Source organism: Dendrobates tinctorius, unplaced genomic scaffold (assembly GCF_039654945.1).
Source record: "Dendrobates tinctorius isolate UK_male_01 unplaced genomic scaffold, ASM3965494v1 ptg000089l, whole genome shotgun sequence".
Classification (NCBI taxonomy): domain Eukaryota; kingdom Metazoa; phylum Chordata; class Amphibia; order Anura; family Dendrobatidae; genus Dendrobates; species Dendrobates tinctorius.
This window is the reverse complement of record NW_027361757.1, coordinates 19,017,389-19,044,602: the sequence shown is the minus strand read 5'-3', so window position 1 is coordinate 19,044,602 and position 27,214 is coordinate 19,017,389. Positions and strand designations below refer to the sequence as shown.

General features: G+C 43.7%; 1 protein-coding gene across 2 annotated transcripts in view; it reads right to left on the bottom strand.

Moving 5' to 3' along the window:
• CCAR1 (cell division cycle and apoptosis regulator 1) overlaps positions 1-25,793 on the bottom strand; it is a 135,072-nt gene extending 109,279 nt beyond the window's left edge. The window contains exon 1 of one of the 2 annotated variants that reach the window (XM_073585880.1): positions 25,635-25,793. The gene's annotated coding sequence lies outside the window, so the exon portion shown is untranslated. The remainder of the gene's footprint in view (positions 1-25,634) is intronic. The other variant, XM_073585879.1, reaches the window with a different exon arrangement.
• Positions 25,794-27,214: the final 1,421 nt, after the last annotated feature.

Here is a 27,214-nt window from a genome sequence, read left to right as displayed (position 1 = left end):
CTTTTCTTCATTTAAGAGGTAAAAAATGAATACGATAAAATCAGAAATTAGGAAAATAGTCCCCCCAAACTTTCTGTGTCTGCATTTCCTGAGACTCTTAATGCTTTAAATGTTTTTGTTGGGTGATGGTGTAGATACAATGTTTTGATCGACTCTTATTGCATTTTATTGCAGTTTTGCGTCAACCAAAAAAAAAATATAATTCTGGCATTTAATGTTTTTCTCTCGCTACACCACTTACCGATCAGATTAATTTGTTTTATATTATGATAGATTGGACTTCACTTTTTTTGTTTTATATTTAATGGGGAAAAAAAGAGCGGTAATTTGAACTTGTTTCTATATACTGTATTTAATATTCCCTTTAGGGAACCTGAAGCTGTGATTGTCATGTAAAGATAAATGTTCGTCATATGTCATGAAGGGGTTAAAAGCATCTTCTGCCATCTCCTCTCTCTGTAATGGGAAAGTCTTTCCTCATTGAAAACTGATTTTACCCCTGAATTAAGAGTAAAAGATCAAAATCCAGGAAGAGAAGCAAGCAGACTTCTCTCAGGCTGGGTTGACATAGAGTTATGACAGTCTGTTTAACGCATGCTCCATCTGTGCTAGCCGTGATGGAACCTCAAACGCTGCAGACAGCGTCCGAGGGTCCGTCACAGCATGACGGCACATTACTAACACACGCAGATTATGACATGCGTTAGCGATGCACTACGTTATGGAAGTCTATGGGTGCGTTAATGGATACGATACAGCGCGGTAATGCCGCCGTAACGCAATGTGAACCTGGCCTTGTAGGATGTGTTACAAAGTACCTTATTTTCACATGAACGATTGATTTATGGAAGAAAAATTAAAGTGACAGGTGCACAAAACTGGATACATCATATAGCTCTCGATCATCCAGGTGAAATCAGCTCCCTTTAATCAAATGTGTATGAGCACTTTGGTGATAATTCTCCGCAGCAGGCACCTGGAACCTGTGGGTACAGGACTATGCAATGGTCCAGGGTCAGTGCCAGGGCTGTGGAGTCGGAGTCGTGGAGTCGGTGCTCATTTTGGTGGAGTTGGAGTCGGTATAAAATGGACCAACTCCGACTCCTAAAATATATAATAAATTGGGTACAATAGTTCAATGCAGAATGTGCTGAATATTTTTCATAGGAATTTGGGAAAGTTATGAAATGCCCTATAAATAGCTGTTCTATTCCTGATTCCTGATCTAAGGCTACATTCACACACAGTATTTTTGCTGCGTTTTTTGTGGATACGTTTTTCAGCTGCAAAAGCCGATCAGATTTTTAAAAAACCGCATCACCTGAAAGGTTTTTGAGCTCATAGATAATGTTTTCAATATCAAAAGCAGATTAGAAATCTGCTCTATCTATCCATTTATCCATATCTGTCTCCATAGCTTATCTGTACCAAAAAGAATGAAAGCCGGGTAGCACACAGACTGACACTTCCTGCCAGGCAAAGGAGGAGGAAAGAGCGTCTCAAACATCATTAACAAGATATTTTGTAAGTGACAAAGTTAAGGCCCTTTTACATTTAGCGATGCACCAGCGATCCAACCAGCGATCCGACCCGGTCAGGATCGCTGGTGCATCGCTAAATGATCGCTAGTGAGCTTTCATACAGAAAGATCTCACAGCGATGCAGCAGCGACGCAGCGCACGATACTTACCATTCACACACAGCGATCCTGCGTCCTCCGGCCCGCCTCCACGCGTCGCTGGACGTCACAGCAGGAAGTCTCAGCAGGAAGCGCCCGACGAGAAATGGAGCCGGACATTCTCGCGCGATCAGCGATGAGCAGCGGGGGAGCCGGTCGTTGGTAAGTATCACACATAGCGATATTGCTAGCGATATTGCTTAGTGTAAAACCCCCTTTACTGTAACAATGACAGCAGATATGTCTAAAAGACAGCTCCATACAGCTTGTTGTGAAGGACGGTGTACCATTAACATTATTTGCACGACCAGCTTTTACAGCTCTTAATGGAGAAATGGCCCCCAAACTTGGTGTTTCTCTGGAAAGAGAAAGTATTAGAAAATTAGTGATTGAAGAAGCCCTTAAACAAAAGGAAGATCTTAAAAAGACTCTCAAAAGACGCTTCAGGTTTCTTAAAATGGATGCCTGCACACGTTACAGAGTGAACTATTTTGCCATCAATATTCGATATGTTTGTGACAACAAAAATTGTTACCAACACGCTGGCAGTAAAAGATACTAAAGCTCATCACAGCAGCCAGTTTCTCCAGGCCTTAGTGGAAAAAGTTCTGCAAGATTACAAACTCAAAAAAGAACAGGTTCTTGCTATTGTAACGGACAATGCTTCAAATATAAGTACAATTGCACTGATGAATGAGAGTAATGAACAACAGCTAGAGGAACATTTAGGATTCAGTATGTTTGAGATGGAAGGCCACAGTGCTGTTCATGTAACTGAGGAACAAACAGATATTACTACAGAAGAACAGCAAAATTATACTGTAGAAATAGATGATCTTGTTGAAGCGCTTCAAAACGCTTTCCTACTCATCACATGCGTTGTGTTGTGCACACGCTGCAGCTGGCAATGAGAGAGTCTGCAAGAGGGACATGCTGAAAATCTGATTGGAAAAGTGAGGAAATTGGTTATTGCAGCCAGAACCCCTAAAATTGATTCCATCTTGAAGAGACGTGCTGGGAAAGGGGCAATTGTTGATCAACTAAAACTGTTTCTTATAGATATGGCGAACCCTCAGGTAACCCTAAATGAAGGTCAATGGACACAGGTGGCTGAATTGAAGGAATTGCTTAATCACACATTTACTGTGACTAAAAAATTACAAGCTGAGGATTTAACTCCTGGCATTTTCATGAGGGAGTGGAAGAACTTGCTATTTTGCTGATTAATTGCAGATGGCATTTCTGCTTCAATGAAACGGAGAGAGACACAGCTATTGGAAAATAAAATTTTTCTGGCAGCTGTTTATGTGGACCCAAGTCATCGTATATTGCTTGATGATCAAGATCTTACTAAAGGAAAAGAAGCTCTGACTGAGGTAGCAGTTAGGAAGAGTGGCCTACAGGAGGACTGCCAGGCGCAAGAGGACTCGGGTCCTGACAGTGCTACTGCTGCCATATCTTCATCCTCATCAGATGAGGAGTTTGACTTTGACAAGTATTTGTATGACATGGAGCAGGCAAAGCGTTGCCGCAAGGAAAAAGATTTCACTCTGTCTCCTATAGCAAGCAGATTGACCATATTTCAGCAAAATGTTTCACTTGTTCTCAAAGAAATAGAAAAATTCAACCGTTCATCAAAACTGACTGTGCATGAGGCAATTCCTTTATACCCGGAAATTGTTAGAGATGTTGCCCATGTGGTTACGGCTTTGCCTCCAACCCAAGTTACTATAGAGAGGTTGTTCTCTAGCCTTAAAATTATTAGGTCAGATTTGAGGTCATCTATGAAGGAGGATCTGATGGAGGCAATTTTATTTCTTAGAACAAATTCATAGACTGCACAAACATTATTTAGTATGTTTTTGTTGAAAACTGCTTTTTGCCACTTATAGTTTATTACATAGTGTTATATATATATATATATATATATGTATTCCAATAAATATTATGTTCTATCCAAATATCTTGATTATTGTATCATAAAAATGATTTAATGTCTGATGTTCACATTGTACTAGAATACATTTTTCACTTAAATATAAGCAATATATGTGGGAGTCGGAGTCTTAGTCGTGGAGTCGGAGTCGGTGTAAGGGAAATTGAGGAGTCGGAGTCGCAGGTTTGGCTTACCGACTCCACAGCCCTGGTCAGTGCAGAAAGCGAGAGAATTCACATAGAAAGCTCCAAGTAGCAGAATTTCCCACCAGATCAGGGAAGTGAATTCTCCATTTAACCCCTTTACCCCCAAGGGTGGTTTGCACGTTCATGACCGGGCCAATTTTTACAATTCTGACCACTGTCCCTTTATGAGGTAATAACTCTGGAACGCTTCCATGGATCCCGGTGATTCTGACAATGTTTTCTCGTGACTAGTGTTGAGCGATACCATCCGATATTGAGAAATATCGGATTGGATCAACCGACACCCAAAAAGTATTGGGTATCGCCGATTCCGATACCGGAAGTCCCATTCAAGTCAATGGGACAGAAATAATCGGAATTAAAAAAAAAAAAAAACCTTTCTTTCTTTCCTTGTAGGTTAATTCAACATGAAGAAAAACAACTAAGAATAATGTAGAATGTATTGGGGGAGGTGGAGGAGACATTAAAGGCATAGAGGTTTAGCCCAATCAAATGGAATAGCACGAATGAAAAAAATTTTTTAAAGACGTTCGGAATTACAAAGATATTGACTATGTTAACCTTTTTTAAATTTTGTCAGATATGTATGTTTCACTACTTCCATGCTCTTCACCTTTTTTACTTCTCCCACACTTTCTCCTTCATGATCCTCAGCAGCATCTTTTTCATCAACTTCTTCATCTTATTCTCCTTCTTCCTATTATTCTTTTTTTTTTTTTTACATTCTTCATATTCTTCTTATTCAACTATTATTCTTCTTCATCTTCTTCTTCATCATCATATTCTTATTTGTGACAGGCATTCCTGTAGTTGTTATCTATAAAAGTTTGAAGATTACACCTTCCGTTCTGCCTGTCACAAAAGATTTACAACAGGATTTGTCCGCATTCAGTTTGGCCTGCAGCAGCAGGCATTTTCCAGGGGCACCACGAGGAGGAACGGACTCACCCCCATACACTGCTTAGTCTTCTTCTGCTTATACTTTAGATAATATCTTTTGCTCTGATTTTTAGTCTGCAGCTTCATCGTCTGCAGCTTCATCGTCTGCAGCTTCATCGTCTGCAGCTTCATCGTGGTTGTCCTCTTGGTCATCTTCTTCAGGGTCATCTGTTTGGTCTTCTTCGGGGTGGTGTTCCGGGTCATCGTCTTCAGGGTCATCGTTTTCGAGGTCGTCGTCTTCTTCCGGGTGGTCTTCAGGGTTGTAGTCTTCAGGGTTGTTGTCAGGGAGATCCAGAGTGATAACAAAAACCATTTCCAAAAGCTTGAACTTGGAAATGTAGCAGAAGGTACAAGAAGGCTGAGGCGCTGCCGAGAACCAGCTGACGGTGCTGGAACCCGGAGGGGCAGCAGAAGGAAAAAGAGCCAATGGCACTACCGAGGACCAGCTGACGGTGCTGGAACCCGGTTACTAAGCAGGAGGTACCTGTGCTAGAAAGCAGGGCTGTGGAGTCGGTAAGCCAAACCTGCGACTCCGACTCCTCAATTTCCCTTACACCGACTCCGACTCCAACTCCGACTCCACGACTCCGACTCCCACACATATTGCTTATATTTAAGTGAAAAATTTATTGTAGTACAATGTGAACCTCAGACATTTAATCATTTTTATGATCCAATAATCAAGATATTTAGATAGAATAGAATATATATTGGTGTACTACCCGGTTTTCATTCTTTTTGGTACAGATACGATATGGATAGACAGATATGGATAAATGGATGGATAGAGCAGATTTCTAATCTGCTTTTGCTATTGAAAACATTATCTATGAGCTCAAAAACCTTTCAGGTGATGCAGTTTTTTAAAAAGATGATCTGCTTTTGCAGCTGAAAAACGTATCCTCAAAAAACACAGGAAAAACGCTGTGTGTGAATGTAGCCTTAGATCAGGAATATAACAGCCATTTATAGGACATTTCATAACTTTCCCAAATTCCTATGAAAAAATATTCAGCACATCCTGCATTGAATTACTGTACCCAATTTATTATATATTTTAGGAGTCGGAGTCGGTCCATTTTATACCGACTCCAACTCCGACTCCACCAAAATGAGCACCGACTCCGACTCCACAGTCCTGCTAGAAAGCACTACCAAGGACAAGCAGACGTTGCTGGAACTCGGATACCGAGAAGGAGGCACCTCAGCAAAAGGCACTGCCGAGAACAAGCTGACGGTGCTGGAACCCGGATGGGTAGTAGAAGGTACCCATGAAAAACAAAGTTGCAAGGCCGCGAGCAGGCCGCAGTTACCGAATCCCACAGTCCTTACAGGGGGTGCTTGTCCTATTGGCACTACGGAACCAGCCTTTATTACCAGAACCCGCAGCCCACATAGGAAGCACCTAAACTGCAGGCACCATAGACTTGGCTAACCCGACCACAACATGACAGGACAACGTATTGGTGGCAAAGTGACGTTGACACGTCCCGGAAACAGCTGGCGTGCTGGAACCAGGCTGGGCAGGAGGGAGTATCCTGCCAAAGACACTGCCGAAAACCAGCTGAACGTGCTGGAACCCGGAGGGGCAGCAGAAGGAACAAGAGCCAATGGCACAACCGTGGACCAGCTGACGGTACTGGAACCCGGTTACTAAGCAGGAGGTACCTGTGCTAGAAAGCACTACCAAGGACCAGCAGACGTTGCCGGAACTCGGATATCGAGATGGAGGCACCTAGGCCAAAGGCTCTGCCTGGAACCAGCTGACAGTGCTGGAACCCGGATGGGTAGCAGAAGCTGCAAGAGCAAATGGAACTTGCGAGGACCAGCTGATGGTGCTGGAACCCGGAGGGGCAGCAGAAGGAACAAGAGCCAATGGCACTACCGAGGACCAGCTGACTGTGCTGGAACCCAGTTAGTAAGCAGGAGGTACCTGTGCTGGAAAGCACTACCAAGGACCAGCAGACGTTGCTGGAACTCAGATACCGAGATGGAGGAACCTAAGTCAAAGGCACTGCCGAGAACCAGCTGATGGTGCTGGAACCCAGATGGGTAGCAGAAGGTACCCATGAAAAACAAAGTTGCAAGGCTGCGAGCCAGCCGCAGTTACTGAAACCCACAGTCCTTACAGGGGGTGCTTGTCTTATTGGCACTACGGAACCAGCCTTTATTACCAGAACCCGCAGCCCACATAGGAAGCACCTAAACTGCAGGCACCATAGACTCGGCTAACCCGACCGCAACACGACAGGACAACTTATTGGTTTCAAAGTGACGTTGACACCTGGAAACAGCAGGCGTGCTGGACCCAGGCTGGGCAGGAGGGAGTACCCGTGCCAAAGACACTTCTGAGCAGCAACTGGCGATGTTGGAGCCCAGGGTCAATCTGGGTGTAGGCTGAGGCCTAATTTCATCAAGTTTTATATCTGTTGTAGACTACTACTGATTTTAAACGTGCTCCAATTAGGCCTCTGGCTTCACTCTGTCTCTAGTATTTACCCTGACCTCCAACACCGCCAGTTGCTGCTCAGAAGTGCCGTCTGCACAATCAACACTTGTTCCTGTGTTACTGAGGTTCAGCAACGTCAGTTGATCCCCTGATGTGTGTCCGGCAATGTCTCCTGCTCTGTTCACATTCCCACTACTAAAGAGCAGGAGACATTGCCGGACACACACATCAGGGGATCAGCTGACATTACTGAACCCAAGTAACACAGGAACAAGTGTTGATTGTGCAGACGGCACTTCTGAGCAGCAAGTGGCGGTGTTGAAGGCCATGGGAAATACTAGAGACAGAGTGAAGCCAGAGGCCTAATTGGAGCACGTTTAAAATCAGTAGTAGTCTACAACAGATATAAAACTTGATGAAATTAGGCCTCAGCCTACACCCAGATTGACCCTGGGCTCCAACATCGCCAGTTGCTGCTCAGAAGTGTCTTTGGAGCCAGAGGCCTAATTGGAGCAAGTTTGAAATCAGTAGTAGTGTGAATGTGGAGGCAGCAGTAGACATTGCCGGACACAGCAGGGGAGCAGCTAGCGTTACTGAACCCCACTAACACTGGAGCATGTGTTTTTCTCTGTGCAGATGGCACTTCTGAGCAACAACTGGCGGTGTTGGAGCCCAGGGATTACAGTTCAGTTGGTAGAAACATGAACACAACAGGAGACCTGGATACTCTTGCCAACCAACTATTTATTCTGGAAGAGGACTGGCAAATTCTGGCGAGATCCAGGCCTTGTTCATTTTCAGAAAAGTAAGCCGGTCAACGTTATCGGAGGATAGTCGCGTGCGACGGTCTGTTAGTACACCACCTGCGGCACTAAAGACGCGTTCCGATAATACACTAGCAGCAGGGCAAGCCAGCACCTCCAATGGATACTGGCTAAGCTCTGGCCATGTACCCAGCTTAGAGACCCAAAACTTGAAGGGGGAAGAGCCATCTGGGAGTACACTGACAGGGCAAGACATGTAGTCTGTCACGATCTGACGGAAACGTTGCCTCCTGCTGACTAGCCGTCTGTGATGGTGTAGACATTTGTGGCGGGCACACAAAACTTTGCCATTTGGGCCATACTGGTCTTGCCTTGTGCTGAGGCGCTGCCTCTGCTCCCTCTTTGTGCAGAGCTTCCTCCACTGCCTCGACGCACTGTGCTGCTTTGTAAAGCACTAGCAGCACTGCTCTTGGGTGGAAAGGAGAACATGATGGAATGCACCAGTGTCTCTTGGTACTCCCGCATTTTACGCTCCCGGTTCAACGGTGTTATGAGGCTTTGTAAGTTGTCCCAGTAGCGAGGATCTAGGAGGGTGTACACCCAATAATCAGCCGTGCTGAGAATGTGGGCGATGCGGCGGTCGTTTCTCAGGCACTGCAGCATGAAATCAACCATGTGCTGCAGACTCCCAACTGCCAAAGAAACGCTGTCCCCTGCTTGAGGCGTCATCTTTACCTGCTCTGCATCACCCCACCCTCGCAGTACATACTGACTAGAGCATTGTGTACCTCCCTCCTCTGGAGCGATGTCTTCGTCCTCCATTGACTCCTCCTCATCCTCCTCACAAAGTGTCCCATGCCTAAGCCTTTGTGAGGAACCACGTAGCGCAGACTGTCCAGAAGCAGATGGCATTTGTGACTCCTCATCCTCCACCTCTTCCAAAACCTCCTCCCTTAGTGCTTGCAGTGTTTTTTGAAGCAGGCAGATAAGGGGGACAGTCATGCTGACTAGTGCATCATCTGCACTCACCATCCGCGTGGAATCATCGAAGGCACGCAAAACGAGGCAGATGTTCTTTATAGAGGCCCACTCAATGGTGCTGAAGTGTGACCGGCGCACAGTGCGACTTGTTGCAGCTGGTACTCCATTACTGCTGCCTGCTGCTCACACAACCTCTCCAACATATGTAACGTTGAATTCCACCTGGTGGGTAGGTCACATATGATGCGATGTTCCGGAAGGCGTAATCGGAGCTGCAGAGCTGCAAAGCGCGATCTTGCCATGCTGGAACGCCGCAAGTGAGCGCACTCTATGCGGACCTTGTGCAGCAGTGCATCAAGATCTGGATAGTCCCTCAGAAAGTTCTGAACGACCAAGTTGAGCACGTGCCAGACATGGGATGTGAGTGAGGTTGCCTAGGCCCAGAGCTGCCACCAGATTTCGGCCATTGTCACACACTACCAAGCCTGGCTGGAGATTCGCTGGCACAAACCACACGTCGCTCTCCTGCTTGATGGCATTCCAGAGCTCCTGCACTGTGTGTCTTCGATTCCCCAAAGAAATTAATTTGAGTACGGCCTGTGGACATTTGGCCACGGCTGTGCTCATATCGGTCGTAACAGGCTCCTGCAGCGCTGATTCTGAGGAACTGGAGTATGAGGAGGAGTCAATGTGTACAGACTGGATTCCTGCAATCCTTGGAGTTGGCAGAACACGTACAGCGCCACTCTCAATATCTGTACCCGGCTCCACAACATTGACCCAATGGGCAGTGAGGGAAAGGTATCGTCCCTGTCCATGGTTACTGGTCCACGCATCGGTGGTCAGGTGGACCTTGCTACTGACGGCGTTTAGTAGCGCATGTTTAATTTTTCCCTCCACATGCTTTTGCAGGGCAGGGACGGCTTGCCTACTGAAATAAAAGCGGCTGAGCAAGGTGTATTGTGGGACTACCAATGCCATGAAGCTCCGGAAGGTGTCTGTCTCCACCAGCCTGAATGAGAGCATTTCAAGGGCCAGTAGTTTGGCAATGCCAGCATTCAGAGCCTGTGCTCGGGGATGGTTTGCCGAGTATGGCTGCCTTTTCTCCCATGCCTGTGCTACCGATACCTGTAGAGTGGCCTGGGAGTGTGAGGATGAACGGGAACATGGTGCTGTGGGTGGAATGTCACTGGATCTCTGGACAACAGTGCCAGAGGTTCTTCCACGGCAATCCTGTGAGGAAGCCGAACCAGCTGTGTGTGAGCTGGAGGAAGACGCTACAACACGACCTGAAGAGGTGGTAGGTGGTTCTGTAGGTTGGCCTACGTCTTCAGTGTGTCTTTGTATCTCCACCACGTGCTTGAGCCGCACATGTTTCCACATATTTGTGGTACTGAGGTTGCTGACACTTTTCCCTCTTTTGATTTTCTGGTGACACAGCTTGCATTTGACAAAGCAAATGTCATCTGCAACTGTGTCAAAAAAGGACCACACACTGCAAGTCTTGGGAGCGCCCGTTTTGGCTTTTGGAAGAGGAATGCTCCTAATGGGTGCCGAAGTGGAGGCTACAGGCAACCAAGTCTGCCCCCTCCCTCTCCCTCCTGTTTTGGCCGTTCGGGAAATCTCTTCCTCAGAGCTGCTCCCACCACCTTCCTGTTCCTCACGCCATGATGGGTCAAGGACCTCATCATCTACACTCCCCTCTTCAAACACCTGCTTCTCCTGGGTAGTCTTCCCAGCACCGTATGCACCAGAAAGTGGCACGAGTCTCATCATCTGATGCGTACTGAGGTGTGCTGACCATAGGCACTGGCCCACCCGCCTCTTCAGATTCAGAGGGACAAAGCAGTTGCGCATCACTGAATATTCCCTCTTCTTCACATTCTTGAATGCTGCTTGGCTGGCCCCCTCTTTCCAAGCCAACAGATTCAGAGAACAGAAGTAGAGACTGAGATGGCTCCTGTTCAGGGCTCTCTGACTGCCTGGGCAATTTGGCAGGTGGTGAAGAGACAGATGGTTGCTCTTCAGTGCTCTGGCCCTGAGAGGATGTGGAAGTCATTGAAGTCGATGCCTTAGCTGCCATCCATCCGACAATGGCTTCAATTTGTTCGTCCCTCAGCAGTGGGGTACGGCGAGGTCCTACAAAGCTGCGCATAAAGGACTGTTGCCTGGTAAAACTGGGGGATGCTGACTCACTGGCAGGGCTGTGGAGTCGGTAAGCCAAACCTGCGACTCCGACTCCTCAATTTCCCTTACACCGACTCCGACTCCCACACATATTGCTTATATTTAAGTGAAAAATTTATTGTAGTACAATGTGAACCTCAGACATTTAATCATTTTTATGATCCAATAATCAAGATATTTAGATAGAATAGAATATATATTGGTGTACTACCCGGTTTTCATTCTTTTTGGTACAGATACGATATGGATAGACAGATATGGATAAATGGATATATAGATAGAGCAGATTTATAATCTGCTTTTGCTATTGAAAACATTATCTATGAGCTCAAAAACCTTTCAGGTGATGCAGTTTTTTAAAAAGATGATCAGCTTTTGCAGCTGAAAAACGTATCCTCAAAAAACACAGGAAAAACGCTGTGCGTGAATGTAGCCTTAGATCAGGAATAGAACAGCCATTTATAGGACATTTCATAACTTTCCCAAACTCCTATAAAAAAATATTCTGCACATCCTGCATTGAATTACTGTACCCAATTTATTATATATTTTAGGAGTCGGAGTCGGTCCATTTTATACCGACTCCAACTCCGACTCCACCAAAATGAGCACCGACTCCGACTCCACGACTCCGACTCCACAGCCCTGCTCACTGGTGCCCGCAACAAGCACAGAATCCCCACGTCCTCTCCCTGCTGAACCCCCATGTCCTCTCCCTGCTGCAACTCCACGCCCACGACCACGTGCCTTACTCCCTGCCTTCTTCATCTTGGTAGACTGATAAAAATAGGCAGAAAAGTACAAAGGGGGGGCTTAGTGTGCTTATTCCTGAACAGCTGCTAACAGGTATAAGAAACACTAATTTTATAAAGTGTGTGGACTACACTTTAATATGAGCTAATGTGGCCTACACAACTGTCAAGTGGAGTGTTTGGTGAACTTTATTTTGTTTTTTTCAAAAAAACAAAAAGGATGTGACCAAAGATGTGAAAGCGATAGTATCACAAACTTTTTGGAGCTATTACAATGCAGGAAGGTAACCTACAATGCAATAGATGAGGCTCCAAAAAATAGGGTAATACTAATCTGGCTGCAGCTGCAGGGCACAAGCCAGCAAAAAGGCTCCTCTATCTACTCCTATATAGTGTTTGCAACCAATGTATATGGATACACACTAAAAGGAGAATTAATGAAAAATGAGCTGCAATAAAAGAAAAATTTGTATGAGGCAGTGATGCACGCTGAGCGGCCTAGAACCATACGTGGCTGCAGGACACACTACAGCGTGAGCTGCACTCACACACAGAGACCTCTCAGACAGCCGTGAACAGTGCAGATAACTGGGTACTAGCACTGAAAGGCTGCAGAGAGGCTCCGCTGTCTACTCCTATAGTGTTTGCAACCAATGTATATGGATACCGATGGATGCACACTAATAGGAGAATTAATGAAAAATTTGCAGCAATAAAAGAAAAATATGTATGAGGCAGTGACGCACGCTGAGCGGCCTACAACCAGATGTGGCTGCAGGACACACTACACAGCGCTGCAAGGCAAAAGAAAGCTACACTGATTGATAATGTAGCCTGGGTAAAGCACAATATTATTTGGAAAATCGCTATCTCTAACTGTCCCTCAGAGTCTTGAACAGCAGCCTGTCCCTAACTGAATTCACAGCAGAGTGAACCCGAAATGGCGGCGGCGGCTTTTGTAGCGCATCATGACATCATTTCAGCAGCCAATCACAGCCATGCCATTAGTTAACATGCCTACATGCCTAACAGGATGTGCCCACACTTCTGAGGATTGTCATTGGCTGTATCAAATCAAACTGGCTCCTAGCATTATGGGAACTTCCGATTCCGGTATTCGATATGCAAAAAAGTATCGGAACTCAGTATCGGAATTCCGATACCGCGAGTATCGGCCAATACACGATATTTGCGGTATCGGAATGCTCAACACTACTCGTGACATATTTTACTTCATGTTAGTGGTAAAATTTCAATGATATAACTTGCGTTTATTTGTGAAAAAAACAGATTTGCCGAAAATTTCGCTATTTTCCAACTCTGAATTGTTATGCCCTTAAATCACAGAGATATGGCACACAAAAAACTTAATAAGTAACATTTCCCACATGTTTACTTTACATCAGCACAGTTTTGGAACCAGTATTTTTTTTTTTGTTAGGAAGTTATAAGGGTTAAAAGTTGATCAGCGATTTCTCATTTTTGCAACACCACTTTATTTTTACGGACCACATCACATTTGAAGCCACTTTGAGGGGTCTATAGGATAGAAAATACCCAAAAGTGACACCATTATAACAACTGCACCCTTCAAGGTGCTAAAAACCACATTCAAGAAGTTTATTAACCCTTCAGGTGCTTCACAGGAATTTTTTGACTGTTTTGGAAAAAAAAAAAAAATTAACATTTAACTTTTTTTCACAAAAAAATTACTTCAGGTCCAATTTTTTTTTTTTATTTTACCAAGGGTAACAGGAGAAATTGGACTGCAAAAGTTATTGTGCAATTTCTCCTCAGTACACGGATACCTGATATGTAGGGGGGGGACCACTGTTTTGGCGCATGCCAGAGCTCAGAAGGGAAGGAGCGCCATTTGACTTTTTCAATGCAAAATTGGCTGGAATTCAGATCGGACGCCATGTCACGTTTGGAGAGCCCCGATGTGCCTAAACAGTGGAAAACCCCCATAAGTAAACCCATTTTGGAAACTAGACCCCCCCCAAGGAACTTATCTGGATATGTGGTGAGAACTTTGAACCCCCAAAGGCTTCACAGAAGTTTATAACGTACAGCCGTAAAATTAAAAAAATATTTTTTCCACAAAAATGATCTTTTCACTCTCAATTTTTGTTTTTCCAAGGGTAAGATGACCCCAAAAGTTATTGTGCAATTTGTCCTGTACGCCGATTCCCCATATGTGGGGGTAAACCACTATTTGGGCACATGGCAGAGCTCGGAAGGGAAGCAGCGCCATTTGACTTTTATGGCTGGAATTGAGATCGGACGCCATGTCGTATTTGGAAAGCCCCTGATGTGCCTAAACAGTGGAAACCCCCCAAAATGACACCATTTTGGAAAGTAGACCCTCCAAGGAACTTATCTAGATGTGTGGTGAGCACTTTGAACCCCCCAAGGGCTTCACAGAAGTTTATAACGCCCGGGCGTGAAAATAAAAAAAAAAATCATATTTTTTCCACAAACATGATCTTTTAGTCCCCAATGTTTTTATTTTCCCAAGGGTAACAGGAGAAATTGGACCCCAAAAGTTGTTGTCCAATTTGTCCTGAGTACGCTGATACCCCATATGTGGGAGAAAACTACTGTATGGGCACACGTCGGGGCTCGGAAGGGAAGTAGTGACGTTTTGGAATGCAGACTTTGATGGAATGGTCTGCAGGTGTCATGTTGCCTTGAGAGCCCCTGATGTACCTAAACTGTGGAAACCCCCCACAAGTGACCCCATTCTGGAAACTAGACCCCCAAGGAACTTATCTAGATGTGTGGTGAGCACGTTGAACCCCCCCAGTGCAACACAGAAGTTTATAACGCCCGGGCGTGAAGAGAACAAAATCATATTTTTTCCTCAAACACTGTTTGGGCACATGGCAGAGCTTGGAAGGGAAGGAGCACCGTTTGACTTTTTCAACGCAGAATTGGCTGGAATTGAGATCAGACGTCATGTTGCGTTTGGAGAGCACCTTATGTGCCTAAACAGTGGAAACCCCCCAGTTCTAACTCCAACCCTAACCCCAACACACCACTAACCCTAATGGGAAAATGGAAATAAATACATTTTTTTTTAATTTTATTATTTTTCCCTAACTTAGGCCTGTTTCACACTTGCTTTTTTTTGCAGCGCGTTTTTCCCGCAAAAAAACGCATTGAAAAACGCATACAAAAGCATACAACTGCTGCGTTTTTTTCAAGCATTTTTATGAGCATGCATGAAAAAAACGCAGCGTTTTTAAGCGTTTGTATGCGTTTTTAGTGCGTTTTTACCGCGTTTGCGTTTTTTTCCAACACTAGGTGGCCACTCACACTAACCCAAACCATGACTTTACTAACCCTAACCCTAACCCTGACCCTAACCCTTAACCAAACCATACTTAACCCTAACCCTAACCCTTAACCAAACCATACTTAACCCTAACCCTGACCCTAACCCTTAACCAAACCATACTTAACCTTAACCCTAACCCTGACCCTTAACCAAACCATACTTAACCCTAACCCTGACCCTAACCCTAACCCTTAACCAAACCATACTTAACCCTAACCCTGACCCTAACCCTTAACCAAACCATACTTAACCCTAACCCTGACCCTAACCCTGAACCTAACCCTTAACCAAACCATACTTAACCCTAACCCTGACCCTAACCCTGACCCTAACCCTTAACCAAACCATACTTAACCCTAACCCTGACCCTGACCCTAACCCTGACCCTAACCCTTAACCAAACCATACTTAACCCTAACCCTGACCCTAACCCTTAACCAAACCATACTTAACCCTAACCCTGACCCTAACCCTGAACCTAACCCTTAACCAAACCATACTTAACCCTAACCCTGACCCTAACCCTGACCCTAACCCTGACCCTTAACCAAACCATACTTAACCCTAACCCTGACCCTAACCCTAACCCTGACCCTAACCCTTAACCAAACCATACTTAACCCTAACCCTGACCCTAACCCTTAACCAAACCATACTTAACCCTAACCCTGACCCTAACCCTTAACCAAACCATACTTAACCTTAACCCTGACCCTAACCCTGACCCTAACCCTTAACCAAACCATACTTAACCCTAACCCTGACCCTAACCCTTAACCAAACCATACTTAACCCTAACCCTGACCCTAAACCCCCTTAACTAACCCTAACTTTACCCAAACCCCTAAATTCCATTGTCTAAACTAATGGTAAAAAAAACAAAACGCATACATAAGCATGCCAATGCGCACATATGCTCACCATAGACTTATAATGGGTGTCTTGCTGTAAAAAAACGCATTGCGCGCGCATGCGTTTTTTTGAGGCAAATCGGACGCACAAAAAATGCAACAAGTTGCATTTTGTGCGCCCGAGCGCATACCGCAAAAAAACGCATGCGCGGTAAAACGCGTACAAACGCATGTGTATGCGCATATAAGCGCATCCCATGCAAAGTATAGGAAAAAAAACGCATGCGCTATTTAGCGCTAAATTACCGCGAAAAAAACCGCAAATGTGAAACCAGCCTAAGGGGGTGATAACGGGGGGGGGGTTTGATTTACTATTTATGGCGGGTTTTTATGTTTGGCAGCTGTCATACGCTAAAAGACGCTTTTTATTGTAAAAATAGTTTTTGCATCACCACATTGAGAGCTATAATTTTTCCATATTTTTACCCACCGAGTCATGCGAGGTCTTATTTTTTGCAGGACGAGTTGACGTTTTTATAGGTACCGTTTTCGGGCACGTGACATTTTTTGATCGCTTTTATTCCGATTTTCGGGACACAGAATGAACAAAAACCAGCATTTCATGAATTTCTTTTGGGGGGTGCGTTTACACCGTTCCGCGTGCGGTAAAATTGATAAAGCCCTTTTATTCTTTGGGTCAGTACGTTACAGCGATACCTCAATTATGTCTTTTTTTATGTTTTGGCGCTTTTATGCAATGAAAACAATTTTACCGTATATAAAAAAATAATTATTTTTGCATCGCTTTATTCTGCGAGCTATAACTTTATTTTTTCGCTGATGATGCTGTATGGCGGCTCGTTTTTTGCGGGGCAAGATGAGATTTTTAGCGGTACCATGGTTATTTATACCCGTCTTTTTGATCGCGTATTAATGCACTTTTTGTTCGGCGGTATGATAATAAAGCATTGTTTTTTGCTTTGTTTTTTTATTTTTATTTTTTAAGGGGTTCGCTAAAGGGGTTAACTAATGCAACAGTTTTATAGGGCGGGTCGTTACGGATGCGGCGATGCTAAATGTGTACTTTTATTTATTTTTTTTTTATTTCCAAAAAAATGAATTTATTAAGGAATATTTTCTTTTTATAGTTAGTGATTTTTTATAAATTATTTTTACACTTTTTTTTTTTTTTTTCACACACTTTATTACATTGTCCCGGGGGGGGGGGGGGGGGACATCACTGTCATGTGTCAGATCACTGATCTGACACATCACACAGCGCTGTGTCAGATCAGCGATCTGACAGGCGCTGCACAAGGCTTCCTCATGCCTGCGCTCTGCAGGCACTGAGGAAGCCGCCTCCCTGCAGAACCCCGAAGGCCCCCGCTGCCTTATTGGATCCGGGGACCTGCAGGGAAGGAGACCCCCCAGAGCAGCGCAGCACATCTCGCTGCACTGGGGGTCTCAGGGAAGCACGGAGGGAGCTCCCTCCCAGCCGATGCTTCTCTAAACCCCCGGTACACTGCGATCATGTTTGTGATCATCAGCTGACAACCGGCCGCGATCAGCGGCGCTTCCCCTGTGAGCGCCGCTGATTGCTATGACGTACTATCCCGTCCATGGGCACATGGACGGGATAGTACGTGCAATGGCAGAAAGGGGAATCTGTCAGTAGGATCAACCCTCCTAAGTCGTCTATATAGGCATGAAGGTCATCGGAAGAGGAATAACATGATACTTTGATATCTGTGGTCCGATGTCTTATTCCAGTGAATTTCAAATTTTTAATAATATGCAATTGAGCTGTTAAGATCTATGGGCTGGACACTGATCTGCATGAGAATCTGCCTCCAGAGCTAACTGTAAATGAAAGGGAATGTTGCCAGTGCGAGACATTAAATGACTGACAGTCTGCTCTCCTGATCTACATGTCTCACACTGGTTACACCCGCTTTCATTTAAAAGAATCTCTGGAGGCAGCTTCCCATGCAGACTACGTCCGACCTTTTGCCTCGAACAGCTTATTTACATATTATGAAAAAAAATTTGGAATTCTCCAGAATGACACACGCGATTACAGATATCAAGGTATCAATTTATTCAACTTTCTATAATCTGCATCTCTCCTAAGCCATTTTAGGAGGGTTGATCCCACTGACAGATTCCCTTTAGGGACATATACATGGGACATTTCTGTGGTCACTTAAGCCACACATTTTGTCCTTTGCATTACAAATAGTAACATCTGCAGTAACATAGAGAGCAAAAATTGACATGCTGCAGATTTCAAATCCACAGATTGGAGAATTTATGGAGCGACTATTCTCCATAGCAGGTGCAAGAGATTACACAGTACTGCTACTGCAATACACAGATGATTTTCAGCAAAAGAATATAGAATACAAATGTGCGCTTTGCACAACTGTCCAAAACCATAAGTGAGTCGCACTGTACACAGTCACATGTTTGAGTGTACAACAGCAGCAGGCTTATGCTGTGAGACCTTGTTTCGCAGGCAGATGGTCCTGTGTATCTGATGTTCATATACATGGAGTTCCTCCGTAGACTTCAATGTATGATCTCTCTGTTTTTTGGTGTTATTTCAATCCAGTATCCTGTATGTGACGATGCACATAATGGCCACTATATATCCAAATAATAAATTCTTCCTCCTACAATGTCCGAGCGCTGATGATTCTGTAGCTTAAGAATAAATCAGCGTCTTCTACACCGAATGAATGCTTTACAAGTTACATGGAACTATGTCCTAACTGAACGCAGCAGATGACTTTGAACAATGCCCTTCACCGAGCCTGCCTCTATAACCAAGGTGTGTGTGGTTAGGTGTGGACATTACAGCTGGTTTATACCAGAAATCCCCAAGGAGTTTTTAAGGAGTCTACAGCTGTATAGTAATGGGGAGGGTTCATAAAGCAAACCCTGCAAGGGACCCACAGTCATTTATCAGAGCGTAATGGCATGGATATATGTTCAGCTGTAGGCCCTATTCATACTGCATTTCAAGTGCAATCAAGGGATTCCACCTAAATTCCTCTTAACCCCTTAGTGACGGGGCCAATTTTTTAAATTCTGACCAATGTCACTTTAGGTGGTGATAACTCTGGAACGCTTCAACAAATCCCAGTTATTTTGAGATTGTTTTCTCGTGGCACATTATAATTTATGATAATGGTAAATTTAGGTTGATATGTTTTTAGTTTATTTATAAAAAATATCAGAAACTTGACAAAAATGTAAAAAATTATGCAATTTTCAAACGTTGAATGATTATTCCTTTAATCCAGATAGTCATACCACAGAAAAACATTCATAAATAACATTTCCCTCATGTCTGCCTTACATCAGCACCATTTTTAAAACACTAACTTATTTTATTAGCCTTTTAGAAGGTTTAAAAATGTAGCAGCAATTTTTCATTTTTTTCAAGGAAATTTATAAAATTTATTTTTATGAGGGACCTATCCAGGTTTGAAGTGACTTTGGGGGTCCTATATATTGGAAAACCCCAAATGTGATACCATTTTAAAGACAGCACCCCCTGACATATTGAAAACTGCTGTCAGGTAGTTTATTAACCCTTCAGGTGATTTTCAGGAATTAATGCAAAGTGGTATAGCAGGAATGAAAAAGTTTGTTTACCACCTAAATGTCCCTAACTTCTGAACCGTTCGCTATAGCTGGGAGACTCTAAAGCCCCCGTTACCCACTGCGATATCGCTAGCAATATCGCTGTAAAGTCACTGATTTTGTGACGTTGCAGCGATATTGCCAGCGATATCGCTGCATGTGATATTTACCTCCGACCGGCTCCCCCGCTGGTTATCGCTGATCGCGCGAGAAGCTCCTGGACCATTCCTCGTCGGCCACTTCCTGCTGGGCTTCCTGTGGCGCCGACGAGCGACGAGTGGAGCCGGGCGGGAGGACGCAGGATCGCCGTGTCTGACAGGTAAGTAGCTATCCCGGTCCCCAGCGATGTCGCTGATGAGATCTGCCTGTGTGGCAGCTCAATAGCGACCACCTAGCGATGCACCAGCGATCCTGACCGCGTCATATCGCTGGTCGGGATCGCAGGTGCATCGCTAGATGTAACGGTACCCTAAGGCCGCTATTTGGCCATGAACTGCTATGGTAAACATCAGGACAACACAATCATGATCTTGGTGTGTCAAATAGATTAAAGCGAAAGCCCCCCACAATCTATTAACCATTTATTTGATGTAGTCACTTTTGACAGCAGCAACTAAGCAACTAAGGGGTTAAACAGATATGGATGGTGCCCACACTGACCGTTTATGATACAGGAAGTTGTCAGCTCTAGAGTACAGCCGACAGCTGCTGGATGGTCACCTGTAGGGGGATGATATTCTCTTATATCTCAGGTCAGTAAAAAGACGTATTGGCTGTCATTAAGGGGTTAAAAATGGGATTCACGGGATTGGGAAATAGACTTCAATGACAAGAAGAGCGTTTACGTGAACTCAGCATGTGGTTTTTTTTCCAGAAAGTGTACATCATTTCAGCACAGAAAAGCAGCACACCACGCACCTGTGCCCATCTATATAGAAATAGGTCTCTGTTACTTCTGAAGAGGCCGCTTAGCTTTGAAACGCGATGTATCCATTGAGGTCTTGTCAATGAAAGGCTCTTCACCTATTTCTTGTATCCTCAGCTGGTCATCTGCCCTGATCTGAGTGTCCCTATTGTGGGGTTTCCACATATACACTGCCACATCTTCGAAGCTTCATTCATCCCACAAGATTTGGCCAAACTGAGAGCCTGGGACACTGGCAGCGACCACATCCAGCCATCTGCTACTCTCATGCCCTCAGTGGGGTTGTGCCAGTTTCAGCAGAATTGTCTAAGGGGAGCCTTGCACTCGACCTTCATGCATCAACTATCTGGACATACTCCCTGTGAGCACTTTTTTGTCTGGTTCCCATGCTTTATAACGTTATGTCATAACAGACAGACACATTTAGGGCTTATTCACACGTCAGTTTTCCAAGTATAAGGGCCATCCTATTTACAGAGGGCACTCACAACTATGATCGTCAATGGGGCTGTTCACATGTCAGATTATTTTCCTTTGACCATGCAGTTTGTGTAAGATTGCAGAGACATGTGCGACATTGATCGGGGTGTCAGATCAAATCAGCAATGCAAGTGTGAGTCAGTGAAAAAAAATCTGACAGCATTCAGATGACTTCTTCTGTGTTCGGTCCATTTTTCATTGACTCGTAGGTGAAGATGGAGAAGTTTTTATTTTCTCATCAATAAAAAAAAAAAGTGATGAAATGCTGCCCAATGTTTGATGAAGAGCGGTCTTTTTTTCTCATATGAGAAAATCACTTGTGTGAATAAGGCCTTAGAAATAAATACAGGCAGAGTTCACTCCGCTCGTGTCTTTGCAGCCTATCTGGGGTTTGCCGGTAACTCATCTTTAGGTGGAATTCTCCAAACGCCCAGAAGAAATTCCACACTTCGTTATAGCCCTCATGAAAAATCAATTCCCATTCATAGCAATGTATATACAGTAAACTGAGGAACAGTAAACAATGTATACACAGTAAACTGAGGAACAGTAAACAATGAATACACAGTAAACTGAGGAACAGTAAACAATGTATATACAGTAAACTGAGGAACAGTAAACAATGTATACACAGTAAACTGAGGAACAGTAAACAATGTATATACAGTAAACTGAGGAACAGTAAACTGAGGAACAGTAAACAATGTATATACAGTAAACTGAGGAACAGTAAACAATGTATATACAGTAAACTGAGGAACACTAAACAATGTATATACAGTAAACTGAGGAACCAGTAAACAATGTATATACCGTAAACAATGTATATACAGTAAACTGAGGAACAGTAAACAATGTATATACAGGAAACAATGTATACACAGTAAACTGAACAGTAAACAATGTATATACAGTAAACTGAAGAACCGTAAACAATGTATATACAGTAAACTGAGGAACCAGTAAACAATGTATATACCGTAAACTGAAGAACAGTAAACAATGTATATACAGTAAACAATGTATATACCGTAAACTGAAGAACAGTAAACAATGTATATACAGTAAACAATGTATATACCGTAAACTGAAGAACAGTAAACAATGTATATACAGTAAACTGAGGAACCAGTAAACAATGTATATACAGTAAACTGAGGAACAGTAAACAATGTATATACAGTAAACTGAGGAACAGTAAACAATGTATATACCGTAAACTGAAGAACAGTAAACAATGTATATACAGTAAACAATGTATATACCGTAAACTGAAGAACAGTAAACAATGTATATACAGTAAACAATGTATATACCGTAAACTGAAGAACAGTAAACAATGTATATACAGTAAACTGAGGAACCAGTAAACAATGTATATACAGTAAACTGAGGAACAGTAAACAATGTATATACAGTAAACTGAGGAACAGTAAACAATGTATATACAGTAAACTGAGGAACAGTAAACAATGTATATACAGTAAACTGAGGAACAGTAAACTGAGGAACAGTAAACAATGTATATACAGTAAACTGAGGAACAGTAAACAATGTATATACAGTAAACTGAGGAACACTAAACAATGTATATACAGTAAACTGAGGAACCAGTAAACAATGTATATACCGTAAACAATGTATATACAGTAAACTGAGGAACAGTAAACAATGTATATACAGGAAACAATGTATACACAGTAAACTGAACAGTAAACAATGTATATACAGTAAACTGAAGAACCGTAAACAATGTATATACAATAAACTGAGGAACCAGTAAACAATGTATATACCGTAAACTGAAGAACAGTAAACAATGTATATACAGTAAACTGAGGAACAGTAAACAATGTATATACCGTAAACTGAAGAACAGTAAACAATGTATATACAGTAAACAATGTATATACCGTAAACTGAAGAACAGTAAACAATGTATATACAGTAAACTGAGGAACCAGTAAACAATGTATATACCGTAAACTGAACAGTAAACAATGTATATACAGTAAACAATGTATATACAGTAAACTGAGGAACCAGTAAACAATGTATATACCGTAAACTGAAGAACAGTAAACAATGTATATACAGTAAACTGAGGAACAGTAAACAATGTATATACAGTAAACAATGTATACACAGTAAACTGAGGAACAGTAAACAATGTATATACAGTAAACAATGTATACACAGTAAACTGAAGAACAGTAAACAGTGTATATACAGTAAACTGAGGAACCAGTAAACAATGTATATACCGTAAACTGAAGAACAGTAAACAATGTATATACCGTAAACTGAGGAACCAGTAAACAATGTATATACCGTAAACTGAACAGTAAACAATGTATATACAGTAAACTGAGGAACAGTAAACAATGTATATACAGGAAACAATGTATACACAGTAAACTGAACAGTAAACAATGTATATACAGTAAACTGAAGAACCGTAAACAATGTATATACAGGAAACAATGTATACACAGTAAACTGAACAGTAAACAATGTATATACAGTAAACTGAGGAACAGTAAACAATGTATATACAGGAAACAATGTATACACAGTAAACTGAACAGTAAACAATGTATATACAGTAAACTGAAGAACCGTAAACAATGTATATACAGTAAACTGAGGAACCAGTAAACAATGTATATACCGTAAACTGAAGAACCAGTAAACAATGTATATACCGTAAACTGAGGAACCAGTAAACAATGTATATACCGTAAACTGAGGAACCAGTAAACAATGTATATACCGTAAACTGAGGAACAGTAAACAATGTATATACAGTAAACTGAACAGTAAACAATGTATATACAGTAAACTGAGGAACCAGTAAACAATGTATATACACAGTAAACTGAAAAGTAAACAATGTATATACGTAAACAATGTATATACAGTAAACTGAGGAACCAGTAAACAATGTATATACCGTAAACTGAAGAACAGTAAACAATGTATATACAGTAAACAATGTATATACAGTAAACTGAGGAACCAGTAAACAATGTATATACCGTAAACTGAGGAACCAGTAAACAATGTATATACCGTAAACTGAGGAACAGTAAACAATGTATACACAGTAAACTGAAGAACAGTAAACAGTGTATATACCGTAAACTGAGGAACCAGTAAATGTATATACCGTAAACTGAGGAACCAGTAAATGTATATACCGTAAACTGAGGAACAGTAAACAGTGTATATATACAGTAAACTGAAGAACCAGTAAACACTGTATATACCGTAAACTGAGAAACCATTATACAACAGATGTTGTGACCGGGAATAATCCATCCATACACAATGAGCCGACCGCACAGAGCAGTATGCAGAGGAGCGGGTCCTGCAGACCGGAAGGCGATCACTATGGCAGTAATGCATCAAAACACAAGGGGGGCAGCAAGCACTGACCAAAAAACTAGAATGACTGATCGGCATTCATACAATCGGGCAGTTTATGGGTTTTAAAGAGTAAAAGTAAAAATGTAATATTGAAACCAAAACAATAATGGTTGGATATGAACTGAGAATAAGTCCAATACTTCTATAGAAGAGTGCTACTGATTATTGGGTGGAATCTGCAGCGCTGGGGTCCTGATCCCACCCAGGACATCATCTGCCAGGAGTCTGTAAGTTCTCCCCGTGTTGGCGTGGGTTCCCTCCGGGTTCTCCGGTTTCCTCCCACGCTTCATACACACAGTGATAGGGAATCTAGATTGTGAGCCCCAATGGGGACAGCGACGATGACAGCGTGTGTGCAGCACTGCGGCTTATGTTGGCACTATATACGTAAGATAATAACGTTTCATGTGTATTAATCTGCCCGTCCTGGGTGATGTAACACTGAGGCTGTGTGCACACGATGCAGAATTACTGCGGATCCGCAGTGTGATTTACAGTAGCATGTAAATCAATGAAAAAAAAACGCTGTGCAGACGCTGCAGATTTTTCCGTGCAGTTTTCCTGCGGTACAAAATCCGCAGCATGTCACTTCCTTTTGTGCGGTTTTCCACCTCCCCAGTCTCCAAATTCCCAGTGGGAAAACCGCATTAAAAATAGAAGAAATCCGCAGGAAAAATACAGGTCATTTGACCTGCGGATTTCTTCAATTCTGAGCGGATAAATCCGCAGTACAAAAAAGTCCGTCTGCACTCAGCCTAAGAGGTGGATTTCAAGGCAAAATAATTAAACACATTTACAAAATATCTGCACATCAGAAATCGCTCTAAGGGGGATCAGAAAGGGTTAACCGCTCCTGCCATAACCTCAGCGCAGGGCTGCCGGGTCACCGGCTGGTGCGACATTATGTTACATACACACAAACTACCACAGCACAAATATCCGCAAGGAGGAGCGGGGAAGGAGCGTGCTATGTCACGCGAGCACCAGAGCCTGTGTATTACCGAATGCTGGAGCCCATAAACGCAGCTGTAAACCGCGTACACACCGCCGCTATCTATCACACACTCACCCTGAGCCGCTACGCACTGACACCGACTCCATGCTAGCCGTGCCAGGTCTGCCGTGAAAGTCCGAGTACGCATGCGCCCAGTCTTCCAGCTACTCCACGCAGCCAACGTCACGCCGTGCATATCATCCGTACAGTGTTCTTTCCGTACACAACAGAGCACGTGGTACGGTGACGTGAGCGTGCGTCATTGCGTCACCGCGCACGGATTATGTTATAAAGGTTGCGCTTGTAAGGCGGTTACTTATACTTACCACCATTACAGCGGTGGTTCTGAGAGGAACTCGTCAGCGTGCCTTGTAGCTCTCCTCACGCCTTGCTACGTGCTATAAGAACCGCTGAGGCTTAGTGTTGAAGATCCTGTCAGCCATTTTGATGCTAAACGCTCACTCTATGGACTTCATCTTCACAGTCACACAGTGTAACGGCCGGCCGCAAAAGCGGGAAATATCACTGAGGGCTCACTGTAGGGACTTCATCTTCACAATCACTCAGTGTAACGGCCAGCCGCAAAAGCGGGAAATGTCACTGTAGGGACTTCATCTTTACATGCCCTCAGTGTAACGGCCGCAATGGCGGGAAATGTCACAGAGGACTCTCTGAGGGCTCACTGTAGGGACTTCATCTTTACATGCCTTCAGTGTAACGGCCGCAATGGCGGGAAATGTCACTGAGGGCTCACTGTAGGGACTTCACAATCAGTGTAACGGCCAGCCGCAAAAGCGGGAAATGTCACTGAGGGCTCACTGTAGGGACTTCATCTTTACATGCCTTCAGTGTAACGGCCGCAATGGCGGGAAACGTCACAGAGGACACACTGTACAGACTTCATCAGAATAATGGGCCAAAGGTCACTAGTATGGACCTTGTGGAGTGAGAGATGTATGCACGTATGAATGGCTCTGGTGACTGACTCATTATGAAACCCCTGCCCTTGGTACGCATGTGTTGTGTAGCCTAGCCTGTCATGCGCCCAGGTGAGGCGTACGTAGGAGGCAGAGTCAGAGACCAGCATCAGCGCCAAGTGGTGGCTTTGTCTGTACGCCACAGTAGCCAGCGTCAATTAGTGGCGTCCGCATGTGCGTAGGTCTAGAGGACTCTTAACATCGTGTCCTTGGGGCAGAGTTCTGTGACTGCATACTGAGCGCTCCCTTTGCCAAGCTCTGTAAGCTTCAACAGGCTCCAGCATTTATGTTCCGCGGTAGTGCGGCTCTGAGGAAACCGAGTCCGCCTCTGTACACGCCGGGAGACATCAACCCGCGTGTGTTCTTTTATACTGCCATATAGCATCCACCATTACTGAGCAGCAGGTTACCTTCTCTGCACGGTGGACCCCGGGCAGCGAACCAGTGATGGGAAGTCCGGCTCTTTTTGGTGATTCGGCTCTGCTCACCATAAAGAGCCGGCTCTTTAAATGGCTCTTTTAATAGAAATCCGTTCTCCACAGTTGTCGCTTCGGTCTCTGCCTGTACACTGAGGCCTCATTATACACCTGTATAAGGATCTAGTGATGCAGTAGAGACTGTTATTCATCATTGCTGTTTCCTCAGATTGTCAGCTCTTGTGAACAGGCCCCTGCTCCT